This window comes from Mirounga leonina, unplaced genomic scaffold, assembly GCF_011800145.1.
Source record: "Mirounga leonina isolate KUSES-001 unplaced genomic scaffold, KU_Mleo_1.0 Mir_199, whole genome shotgun sequence".
Classification (NCBI taxonomy): domain Eukaryota; kingdom Metazoa; phylum Chordata; class Mammalia; order Carnivora; family Phocidae; genus Mirounga; species Mirounga leonina.
This window is the reverse complement of record NW_023270498.1, coordinates 10,232,711-10,244,803: the sequence shown is the minus strand read 5'-3', so window position 1 is coordinate 10,244,803 and position 12,093 is coordinate 10,232,711. Positions and strand designations below refer to the sequence as shown.

The 12,093-nt window shown below is 42.4% G+C and overlaps 1 non-coding gene across 1 annotated transcript; it reads right to left on the bottom strand.

The window, feature by feature from the left end:
• Positions 1–9,114: 9,114 nt before the first annotated feature.
• Positions 9,115–9,233, bottom strand: LOC118024601. Its single transcript, XR_004683144.1, has one exon. It is a non-coding gene; the product is annotated as a 5S ribosomal RNA (ribosomal RNA).
• Between the last annotated feature and the right edge of the window lie 2,860 nt (positions 9,234–12,093).

Genomic DNA, 12,093 nt, shown 5'->3' with positions numbered 1-12,093 from the left:
AGTTTTGTCTCACTTTTTCTCTCCCCTTATTCCCACATCCTTTCCCCCCCGGCCCCAGCAGGAATACACCTTCTGATCTCTCCTGCCCCAAACCCCCAAACCAGATATTCCTAGAACACTATGTGGGAACTAGAAAACTCTTTTGGAAAAAAGCAAATTCTTCCTCTCTAAAGTGTGTTGATTATTCTTCATATGCTTCATATGCAGGATGACTGAGAGCCTTTACATTTTGAGCAATGAGAGAGATTCTTACTGAGAAAAATAATTGCGTATGGAATAAAGGCTGAATTTGTCAGGCTGGCATTTAAGTTTCTGAATAATCTGACTCCATCCCACCTCTTCAAGGCTCCATATGTTCAATTTCAGAGGGCACCTCTATAAATCCAAGAGTTGGTCTGATCTTCTTCACTCAATGGGAGGAGGCACCCAGGGAGACCAGGTGGTGGTAACATCAAAAGAAGAAACACATGGACAGAAGTTTGGTCCTAGGGGGAAAGACTCTTGACTTGGAGAACACAGATAGTCTAGTCCCTAAAGAGGTGATCTCTGGTGCAGGAAAGAGCAACTTCACCCCTGTTCAGACTTGGGACCCAGCTTCCATGTTCTTCAGTGAACCTGCAGTATCTTGTTCCTGAGAAAAGGAGTGCCTTAAATTGCAGAAGAAGTATTTGTATTACTTGAAATGGACACCCCACCTCACAATAATCACTAATTAATACACTGCCATTCTTCTTACAGATTAGTCTTGTTTGCTGCATAAAGCTGTGGTTGAGTGTAGTCCCTGGAGCCTGTCTGCGTGACCTTGGAACCCACCCATAGTTGGTCTGTGATGTAGAAGAAATTACTTAACTTTTTGTAATTCAGTTTTTGCACCTGCAAAACCTCCTCCAGAAGGTTGTGGTGAAGATTAAATGAACATCTTCATATGAACAAAGTGTTTAGAACAATGCTGAGCTTGGAGCAAATGCTTACAAGTTAGAGCTATTGTTGCCATCAGTCTGCCAGTCCTGAGATCATCATAACAGATCTCTGGGTTAGGGAGAAAATGCAATCTAAGGAACTGAGGCTGCAAGGGAAACCTTGACTTAGAAATGGACTCAGCTATGTGGTGTTCTTGGAGGTTCTGCCAGTGAAATGCCACCTCTCCATACCCCTCTCCTCTTAGATCCTATGATGACCCCATCAGTGTAGACCCATACTCTTTCTTTATGTCTCCCTGAAAAATGCTTCTTCATTGGTTTATTTGTTATCAAATTACTAATTACACAAATTACTGTAAAACTTTGTGGCATAAAACAATAAACATTTAATATTTCACAGGGTTCAGAATCTGGTAGCACTTAACTGGGAAGTTCTGGCTCAGGGACTTTCCTGAGGGTGTAGTCAAGATGGTGACCAGTCATCTGAAGGGTTGGCTAGGGGACTCACCTCCAAAATGGCTCTCTCAGGTAACTTTTGGCAGGAGGCCTCAGTTCACTCACAGATTCTCCATAGGATTGCCTCATGACACGGCAGCTGGCTTCACCTAGGGTGGGTGATTCAGGAGAGCAGGGATGAATCCATTAATATCTTTTTTTTTTATGTTATGTTAATCACCATACATTACATCGTTAGTTTTTGATGTAGTGTTCCATGATTCATTGTTTGCGTATAACATCCAGTGCTCCATGCAGAATGTGCCCTCCTCAATACCCACCACCAGGCTAACCCATCCTCCCACCCCCCTCCCCTCTAGAACCCTGTTTGTTTTTCAGAGTCCATCGTCTCTCATGGTTCGTCTACCCCTCCGATTTCCCCCGCTTCATTCTTCCCCTCCCGCTACCTTCTTCTTCTTCTTTTTTTTTTTTTAACATATAATGTATTATTTGTTTCAGAGGTACCGGTCTGTGATTCAACAGTCTTACACAATTCACAGTGCTCACCATAGCACATACCCTCCCCAGTGTCTATCACCCAGGCACTCCATCCCTCCCATGCCCCACCACTCCAGCAACTCTCAATTTATTTCCTGAGATTAAGAATTCCTCATATCAGTGAGATCATATGATACATGTCTTTCTCTGATTGACTTATTTCGCTCAGCATAACACCCTCCAGTTCTATCCACATCGTTGCAAATGGAAAGATTTCATTCCTTTTGATGGCTGCATAATATTCCATTGTATATATATACCACTTCTTCTTCATCCATTCATCTGTCAATGGACATCTTGGGTCTTTCCACAGTTTGGCTATTGTGGACATTGCTGCTATAAATATTGGTGTGCACGTACCTCTTCGGATCCCTACATTTGTATCTTTGGGGTAAATACCTAGTAATGCAACTAGTGGGTTGTATGGTAGCTCTATTTTCAACTTTTTGAGGAACTTCCATACCGTTTTTCAGAGTGGCTGCACCAGTTTGCATTACCACCAACAGTGTAGGAGGGTTCCCCTTTCTCCGCATCCCTGCCAACATCTGTTTTTTCCTCACTTGTTCATTTTTGCCAATCTGACTGGTGTGAGGTAGTATCTCATTGAGGTTTTGATTTGGATTTCCCTGATGCTGAGCAATGTTGAGCACTTTTTCATGTGTCTGTTGGCCATTTGGATGTCTTCCTTGGAAAAATGTCTGTTCATCTCTTCTGCCCATTTCTTGATTGGATCATTTGTTCTTTGGGTGTTGAGTTTAAGAAGTTCTTTATAGATTTTGGACACGAGCCCTTTATCCGATATGTCATTTGCAAATATCTTCTCCCATTCTGTCAGTTGTCTTTTGGTTTTGTTGACTGTTTCTTTTGCTGTGAAAAAGCTTTTTATCTTGATGAAGTCCCAATAGTTCATTTTTGCCCTTGCTTCCCTTGCCTTTGGTGATGTTTCTAGGAAGAAGTTGCTGTGGCTGAGGTCGAAGAGGTTGCTGCCTGTGTTCTCCTTTAGGATGTTGATGGACTCCTGTCTCACATTGAGGTCTTTCAACCATTTGGAGTCTATTTTTGTGTGTGGTATAAGGAAATGGTCCAGTTTCATTCTTCTGCACGTGGCTGTCCAATTTTCCCAACACCATTTGTTGAAGAGACTGTCTTTTTTCCATTGGACATTCTTTCCTGCTTTGTCAAAGATGAGTTGACCATAGAGTTGAGGGTCCATTTCTGGGCTCTCTATTCTGTTCCATTGATCTATGTGTCTGTTTTGTGCCAGTACCAGGCTGTCTTGATGATGACAGCTTTGTAATAGAGCTGGAAGTCCAGAATTGTGATGCTGCCAGCTTTGCTTTTCTTTTTCAACATTCCTCTGGCTATGCGGGGTCTTTTCTGGTTCCATACAAATTTTAGGATTATTTGCTCCATTTCTTTGAAAATAGTGGATGGTATTTTGATGGGGATTGCATTAAATGTGTAGATTGCTCTAGGTAGCATTGACATCTTCACAATATTTGTTCTTCCAATCCATGAGCATGGAACGTTTTTCCATTTCGTTGTGTCTTCCTCAATTTCTTTCATGAGTATTTTATAGTTTTCTGAGTACAGATCCTTTGTCTCTCTGGTTGGATTTATTCCTAGGTATCTTATGGTTTAGGGTGCAATTGTAAATGGCATCGACTCCTTAATTTCTCTTTCTTCTGTCTTATTGTTGGTGTATAGATATGTCACCGATTTCTGTGCATTGATTTTATATCCTGCCACTTGCCTGAATTCCTGTATGAGTTCTAGCAGTTTTGGGGTGGAGTCTTTTGGGTTTTCCACATAAAGTATCATATCATCTGCAAAGAGTGAGAGTTTGACTTCTTTGCTGATTCGGATGCCTTTTATTTCTTTTTGTTGTCTGATTGCTGTGGCTAGGACTTCTAATACTATGTTGAATAGCAGTGGTGATAGTGGACATCCCTGTCATGTTCCTGACCTTAGGGGGAAAGCTCTCAGTTTTTCCCCATTGAGAATGATATTCGCTGTGGGTTTTTCATAGATGGCTTTTATGATATTGAGCTTTGTACCCTCTATGCCTATACTCTGAAGAGTTTTGATCAAGAAAGGATGCTGTACTTTGTCAAATGCTTTTTCTGCATCTATTGAGAGGATCATATGGTTCTTGTTCTTTCTTTTATTAATGTAGTGTATCACATTGGTTGATTTGCAGATGGCGAACCAACCTTGCAGCCCAGGAATAAATCCCACTTGGTCGTGGTGAATAATCCTTTTAATGTACTGTTGGATCCTATTGGCTCGTATTTTGGTGAGAATTTTTGCATCCATGTTCATCAAGGATATTGGTCTGTAATTCTTTTTGATGGTGTCTTTATCTGGTTTGGGGATCAAGGTAATGCTGGCCTCATAAAACGAGTTTGGAAGTTTTCCTTCCATTTCTATTTTTTGGAACAGTTTCAGAAGAATAGGTATTAATTCTTCTTTAAATCTTTGGTAGAATTCCCCTGGGAAGCCATCTGGCCCTGGGCTCTTGTTTATTGGGAGATTTTTGATGACTGCTTCAATTTCCTTAGTGGTGATAGGTCTGTTCAGGGTATCTATTTCTTCCTGGCTCAGTTTTGGTAGTTGATACATCTCTAGGAATGCATCCATTTCTTCCAGATTACATAATTTGCTGGCATAGAGTTGCTCATAATATATTCTTATAATTGTTTGTATTTCTTTGGTGTTGGTTGTGATCTCTCCTCTTTCGTTCATGATTTTATTTATTTGGGTCATTTCTCTTTTCTTTTTGATAAGTCTGGCCAGGGGTTTATCAATCTTGTTAATTCTTTCAAAGAACCAGCTCCTAGTTTCGTTGATCTGTTCTACTGTTCTTTTGGTGTCTATTTCATTGATTTCTGCTCTGATCTTTATTATTTCTCTTCTCCTGCTGGGTTTAGGCTTTATTTGCTGTTCTTTCTCCAGCTCCTTTAGGTGGAGGGTTAGGTTGTGTACTTGAGACCTTTCTTGTTTCTTGAGAAAGTCTTGTATTGCTATATACTTTCCTCTTAGGACTGCCTTTGCTGCATCCCAAAGATTTTGAACAGTTGTGTTTTCATTTTCATTGGTTTCCATGTATTTATTTAGTTCTTCTTTAATTTCCTGGTTGACCCATTCATTCTTCAGTAGGATGCTCTTTAGCCTCCATGTATTTGAGTTCTTTCCGGCTTTCCTCTTGTGATTGAGTTCTAGTTTCAAAGCATTGTGGTCTGAAAATAGGCAGGGAATGATCCCAATCTTTTGGTACCAGTTGAGACCTGATTTATGACCTAGGATGTGATCTATTCTGGAGAATGTTCCATGGGCACTAGAGAAGAATGTGTATTCTGTTGCTTTGGGATGCAATGTTCTGAATATGTCTGTGAAGTCCATTTGGTCCAGTGTGTCATTTAAAGTCTTTATTTCCTTGTTAATCTTCTGCTTAGATGATCTGTCCATTTCAGTGAGGGGATGTTAAAGTCCCCCACTATTATTGTATTGTTGTTGATGTGTTTCTTTCCTTTTGTTATTAATTGGCTTATATAAGTGGCTGCTCCCATTTAAGGGGCATGGATATTTATAATTGTTAGATCTTCTTGTTGGATAGAGCCTTTAAGTAGGATATAGTGTCCCCCCTCATCTCTTATTATAGTCTTTGGTTTAAAATCTAATTTGTCTGATATAAGGTTGCCACCCCAGCTTTCTTTTGGTGTCCATTAGCATGATAAATTGTTTTCCACCCCCACACTTTCAATCTGGGGGTGTCATTGGGTCTAAAATGAGTCTCTTGCAGACAGCATATCGATGGGTCTTGTTTTTTATCCAATCTGATAGCCTGTGTCTTTTGACTGGGGCATTTAGCCCATTTACATTCAGGGTAACTCTTGAAAGATAGGAATTTAGTGCCATTGTATTGCCTGTAAGGTGACTGTTACTGTATATTGTCTCTGTTCCTTTCTGGTTTATGTTACCTTTAGGTTCTTTCTTTGCTTAGAGGACCCCTTTCAATATTTCTTGTAGGGCTGGTTTCGTGTTTGCAAATTCCTTTAGTTTTTGTTTGTCCTAGAGGCTTTTTATCTCTCCTTCTATTTTCGATGACAGCCTAGCTGGATATACTTTTCTTGGCTGCATATTTTTCTCATTTAGTGCTCTGAAGATATCATGCCAGTCCTTTCTGGCCTGCCAGAAAAGGACAGTTAAAAAAAAAAATTAACATTGAAAGACTACAGAATCATGGTAAAAAGGCCATGAATTCTATGTGCAGTATTCCCCTAGCACTGGAGTTCTGCCATTCTCATTGATCGGTAAACTTGGTCTTGGCTTGCTGTTCTTACTGATCTTCTGGGGGAGGGGCCTGTTGCTGTGGTTCCCAAATGTCTTTGCTGGAGGTGGAATTGCTCTGCCCTTGCCAGATCTGGGCTAAGTAATCTTCTCTGGTTTGTTCTCTGGAGATTTTGTTCCCAGAGGAGCCGAGAACTCGGGGCCCCACTCCTCAGTGAGCCCCAGAGAAAAGCAGTCAATCACTCCCATCTCCCCGGTCTCCAGCCGCACTCCGTGCTCACCCGGCCTGTGACTGAGCATTTCTATCTCTGGCACCTGACCTCGTGTGGAGTCTCCAAACCCAGCAGATCCCTGCGATGTGCTCCCATGCCGCTCCTCCCCGGGGCAGAAAGGGGAGTCTCCCTGGATCTGCTGCTTGTTGGGTCCCTGCTGGAAGAGCAGTGGCCCGACTGTGTCCCGGATCATGGTTTATGGCAACCCCAAGCTGGAAGCCCACGCCTCCGCTCCATCTCTGCAGCCAGCTTCCTCACTCCGATACCTGGGAGCTCTGCCACACTCAGGCAACCCAGTCTTTCTGTGACCCTGAGGGTCCTGAGACCACATGGTCCCGTGAGGTTTCCACCCCCTGCTGAGCCACTGGAGTGACATCCCTCAGTGGAGCTGACTTCTAAAAGTTCCGATTTTGTGCTCCGGGTCACTATCACTTAACAGAAGTGGCAGACGGAGGCCCCCTGCCCCACCATCTATCCTCCCAAATATCGCCTCGGATTCACTTCTCTGCACATCCTACCTTCCAGAAAGTGCTCGCTTTTTTGTTCAGAGAGTTGTTGCTATTCTTTTCTTCAATCTCCTGTTGAGTTTGTAGGTGTTCAGAATGGTTTGATCCCTATCCAGCTGAATTCCTGGGACCAAACAAAATCCAGGTCTCCTACTCCTCCACCATCTTGCTCCTCCCCCTAGAGCCTCCATTTTTTATTGCACCTCATTAATAGCCTTTTTGATTTTGACTTGGTTAGATTTTAGTTCTTTTATTTCTCCAGAAAGGGTTTCTCTAATAACTTCCATGCTTTTTCAAGCCCAGCTAGTATCTTTAAAATCGTCATTCTGAACTCTAGTTCCAACATCTTACTAATGTCCATATTGATTAGGTCCCTGGCAGTCAGTACTGCCACTTGTTCTTTTTGTTGAGGTGATTTTTTCCATCTTGTCATTTTGTCCAGAGGAGAATAGATGAATGAGAGAACAAAATGCTAACCAGAAAAATATACACTAAACAAATTAGAAGAGACCTGAAACTGGGGGAAAAGAAAGGGAAAGAAAGAAAAAGATAAAAACAAACAAACAAACAAAAACAGAATATGATCAAATATGATCAGGCTGGTGCATAGATCAGTGACACACACTAGATTTTGGGCGTATTTTGGTCTGCTCGAAGAAAGTGCCTCCCAAAATTTTAACGAAAGAAAAACTTATATATGTACAAAAATAAGGGTAAATATGATGAAGGGATGGAATATGACTGTAAAGATGAAAATTATAAAAGATTTTATAAAAGGAATTGATAAGAAGTTGGTTGAAAAATGAAGGAAGAGGATTAAAAAAAAGGGAAAGTATGTGATCAGGCAGGAGACTAGAACAAAGCCATACACTAGAGATTTAGGGTATATTTTGGTCTGTTAGAAGAAACTGTATCCCAAAATTTTTAAAAAGAGAACAACTTATATATATATACCAAAAATAAGGTTAACTACTATGAAGGGATAGAATATGAGTCTAAAAATGAAAAATAAAGAAGATTTTTTAAAAAGGGGATTGATAAGATGTTGGTTGAAAAAGGAAAAAGAAAAATTCAAAAAAAAAAGAAAGAAAAAGAAAGTTAAAAAAAATTAAGTTTGAAGACCTAAAGAATCACGGGGAAAAAGCCATGAATTCTATGTGCTATATTCCCCTACCCTGTTGCTGTGGTTCCCAAATGTATTTGCCGGAGGCAGAATTGCCCCGCCCTTGCCCGGTCTGGGCTAAGTAATCTGCTCGGGTTTGCTCTCGGGGGCTTTTATTCCCTGCGAGCTTTCCGTCCAGCTTTGGAGGTGGAGAGTGAAAATGGCGGCCTCCCAATCTCCGCCCCGGAGGAGCCGAGAACTCGGGGCCCCACTCCTCATTGAGCCCCCAGAGAAAAGCCGCCAGTCACTCCCGTCTCCCTGGTCTCCGGCCGCACTCCGTGCTCACCCGGCCTGTGACCGCGCGTTTCTGTCTCTGGCACCCGACCCCGGGTGGAGTCTCCAAACCCAGCAGATCCCTGCGGTGCCCTCCCGCGCGGCTCCTCCAGGGGGAGGAAGGGGAGTCTCCCCGGATCTGCCGCTTGTTGGGTCCCTGCTGGAGGAGCAGGGGCCCGACTGGGCCGCGGATCACGGTTTATGGCCACCCCGAGCTGAGAGCCCGCGCCTGGGCTCCGCTTCTGCAGCCGGCTTCCCCGCTCCGATACCTGGGAGCTCTGCCGCCCTCAGGCACCCCCAGTCTTTCTGTGACCCCGAGGGTCCTGAGACCACACTGTCCCGGAGGGTTCCACCCCCCGCTTTGCCACCAGAGTGACGTCCCTCGGCGGAGCAGACTTTTAAAAGTTCCGATTTTGTGCTCCGCGGCTCTATCACTTGCCATAAGCGGCCGACGGAGGCCCCTCCCCCGCCGTCTATCCTCCCGAATATCGCCTCGGATTCACTTCTCCGCACGTCCTACCTTCCAGAAAGTGGTCGCTTTTCTGATGAGAGAGTTGTTGCTATTCCTTTCTTCGATCTCCTGTTGGGTTTGTAGGTGTTCAGAATGGTTTGATCCCTATCCAGCTGAATTCCTGAGAGGAGACGAAATCCAGGTCTCCTACTCCTCCGCCATCTTGCTCTGCCCCCCTCAAGGAAAAAGCCTACAGCACCCGGTATTCCCATGCGGTCTCCCATCCAAGTACTAACCAGGCCCGACCCTGCTTAGCTTCCGAGATCAGACGAGATCGGGCGCGTTCAGGGCGGTATGGCTGTAGACTGTATACCCATCTTAATAGGAGACTAGGAGAGGGTATTTAGACAATTTGGAGAGTAAGTGATTTTTAGGACAGATGAATGGGCCCTTAAAAGAAGAGATGGGAATTGTGATAATGTGTTACCAAGTGTTTTTGGGTGTGCTGTCGACTTCTAGCCTCCTCTGCTGTGATGAGTCCATCTTCCTGGTTGATGAAACTTCTGGGAAGGGGATTTATAACAATTGAGTTCCTTTTAGAGGACCTGTCTTTAGGTAGATAAGGGAGCTCAAAGATAGAAAGCTTCTCTTTGCATTTACTGTTTTTCAAGTGTCTTCAGTTCAAAGTCATCAATCCAAAGTGGCACATTTTGGGGTGGCATTTCCTGAACCCCTTCCAAAGAAGACAAGAAAGTGAACAAGGTCTTTGTAGAGTGAGAGACAAGTACAGTGAGAGACAAGCAGATGACCTTGAATAGACCTGCAGGGCATGGCTATGATTGGGGGACAGGAAAGAGATGTTAGAAAAAGAACAGTTGTCTCCAAGTTGGGCTCCCCATTTCCCTCAAGTTCTAATTAGTCATAGACTCCTATTACTCTCCGCATAGTTATACAAACAGTGTTTGAGAGGTTCAGAAGATCAAGGGGCAAAAAGGTATTAAACTGACATTCATGATGCTGGTGAAACTCAAAGACTGGGGGTTTGTCTGTGGCTAAATGTAAAAAGCTTTGTATCCTTCCAAGATGTTGGTTGTCTCCAAGGGGCAGGAGTACTAATGAGATCATGATTAAAGATGCAGTCTTTGAAAAGGCTGTTTATTTGCAGAATATTCTCTACATTTTTGGTAATAAATAAATAAACAAGTTAAATAAATTAAAAGCTCTGTGCCACTGGCTATGTGGGAACAAGGGGCAGATGAAGGAGTTTAGTGCAAATCCCTTTCAATTAGGGAAAAAAAGAGCTCAAATACATATCCTTGCATGAAAGTTTAGAGTGTTCACTTAAACTATAGAGAGAAAAGAATCTTCTCTGAATTCAGGATAGCATTTTATTTTGGTGTCTATAAACTACCAATAATGATTTCATGGAATTTACAACTATTTCTTTAAAATTTTCAGCAGCTCATTTTGGAAGGAATGTGTCAATTTCTCAGCCTTCTTGCCTATTTCTCTAGACCCAAGGAAATTAGGCCACTATCAGAATAAATATTTTCTAGGGCATTGTGGTGTAATTTGGGGTAAGTCAGACAAATTAAGCCACAATGAGTTACAGGAAGCCATACCAGAGCAATATGGAAATGGGGAGAATCTAGCTAAATGCCACCACACTGAAATACCTGGTGTAGCCCAGCAGGCCCTGCAGTGGGAGTGGTTCTGACATCGACTCTGGACAGTTATTCCCCTGCCTTTGTATGTGATGCACACTGTGTCATGTCTACATGCTTCATGTTGCTTGCTCTCAGTCCCTTCCACTTTGCTTATCTGAGTATGACACACCACAAGGATTTTACTAATTGGAAATACCTTAATATAATTAATCTGTAAAAAATTATAATTGCACAGATTGTATTTTTATCACCGTCCAAAAATAAGCAAAAATATTATTTAAAAACTTTGGCCCACCAACGAACATTTCTCTGAAAGAGAAAAGGATTCTTATCCTTTGTGCAAGTACCCCAGTCTGGCTTTTCATGATGTTCAGAGCTGTTTGGAGGGTAAGTGAAGCTTTTGAAACAAAAGGAAAAGGAATGAAACACATTTTGACAACACAACTCTGTGTTAGATGCTGGAGGACATGCTCCATAGATATCATTTCCATTCTATTCCTTTCATGGGGAGCTTTAAGTACACTTGCAATTGGCAGAAATTTCAATTTTCATCAGGGAAATAATAAATGGAATTGGGAATGACTGAAAGGGCAGGGCAGCATTGAGAAAGATATTTTGAGCCAGGTACATTTGGCAGGCAGCTCAGAATTGAACATGAGAGGCACCATAGGTCAACATTAACAGTCATTTCTCAGAGCAAGCTTCTTTTATCAGAAAGTACAATAGCAAATGTTGGTTGGCTGAATCATAATTAGGCAAAAGGAAACACAAATCAACCTGTATTAAAAAGGTCAAGGAGAGTCAGAAATGAATGATGGAAAAGGATGGAACATGGGTGTTATCTAACTGCTCTGTAAACGTCTGCCTAAATTTGCATTCTCCCCAGTAATGAAGGTGAGAACTTTCCCTCCAATTTTGCAATTGCTTGATGTCACCAAACTTTATATTGTTTGCAAACTCAGATTTCATGTAGGCTGTTAGAAGTCAGTTGCTTTGTGGAGGGGAGTAATTGGATAGGGTTCAAGTGGGGATTCCAGGGAGCTGGCAAGGGTCTGCTCTGGACCTGGCTACTGGTTATGAACTGTGGTTCAGTTTGTGGCAGTTATTCAGGCTGTACAATCAAGATATATGCATACATTATACTTCAATCAAGAAGTTTTAAAAATGCCTGACAATCTAAATAAAGTACCTTGTTATACTTTTAACTTGGCTTCCCCCAATTACCCTAGGACTGAGCACCTTTTAAATTTTTCTTAAGGAGGGAAGCAAGATGACAGAGGAGTAGGGGACCCTGTTTCAACTGGTTCCCTGAATTTAGCTGGATATCTATGAAACCATTTTGAACACCCACAAAATCAGCCTGAGATGTAAGAATATATATCTGGATCTCTACGAACAGAAAAGTGACTGCTTTTTGCAAGGTAGGACATGCAGAGTCCTGAATCTGTGGGGAGATATCAGAAAATAAACAGAAGGGGGAGGGAGCCTCTATAAGCTGGCTCCTGGAAAGGGATACAACACCAGAGTGCAAAATTAGAACCTCCAGAAATCTCTCTAGT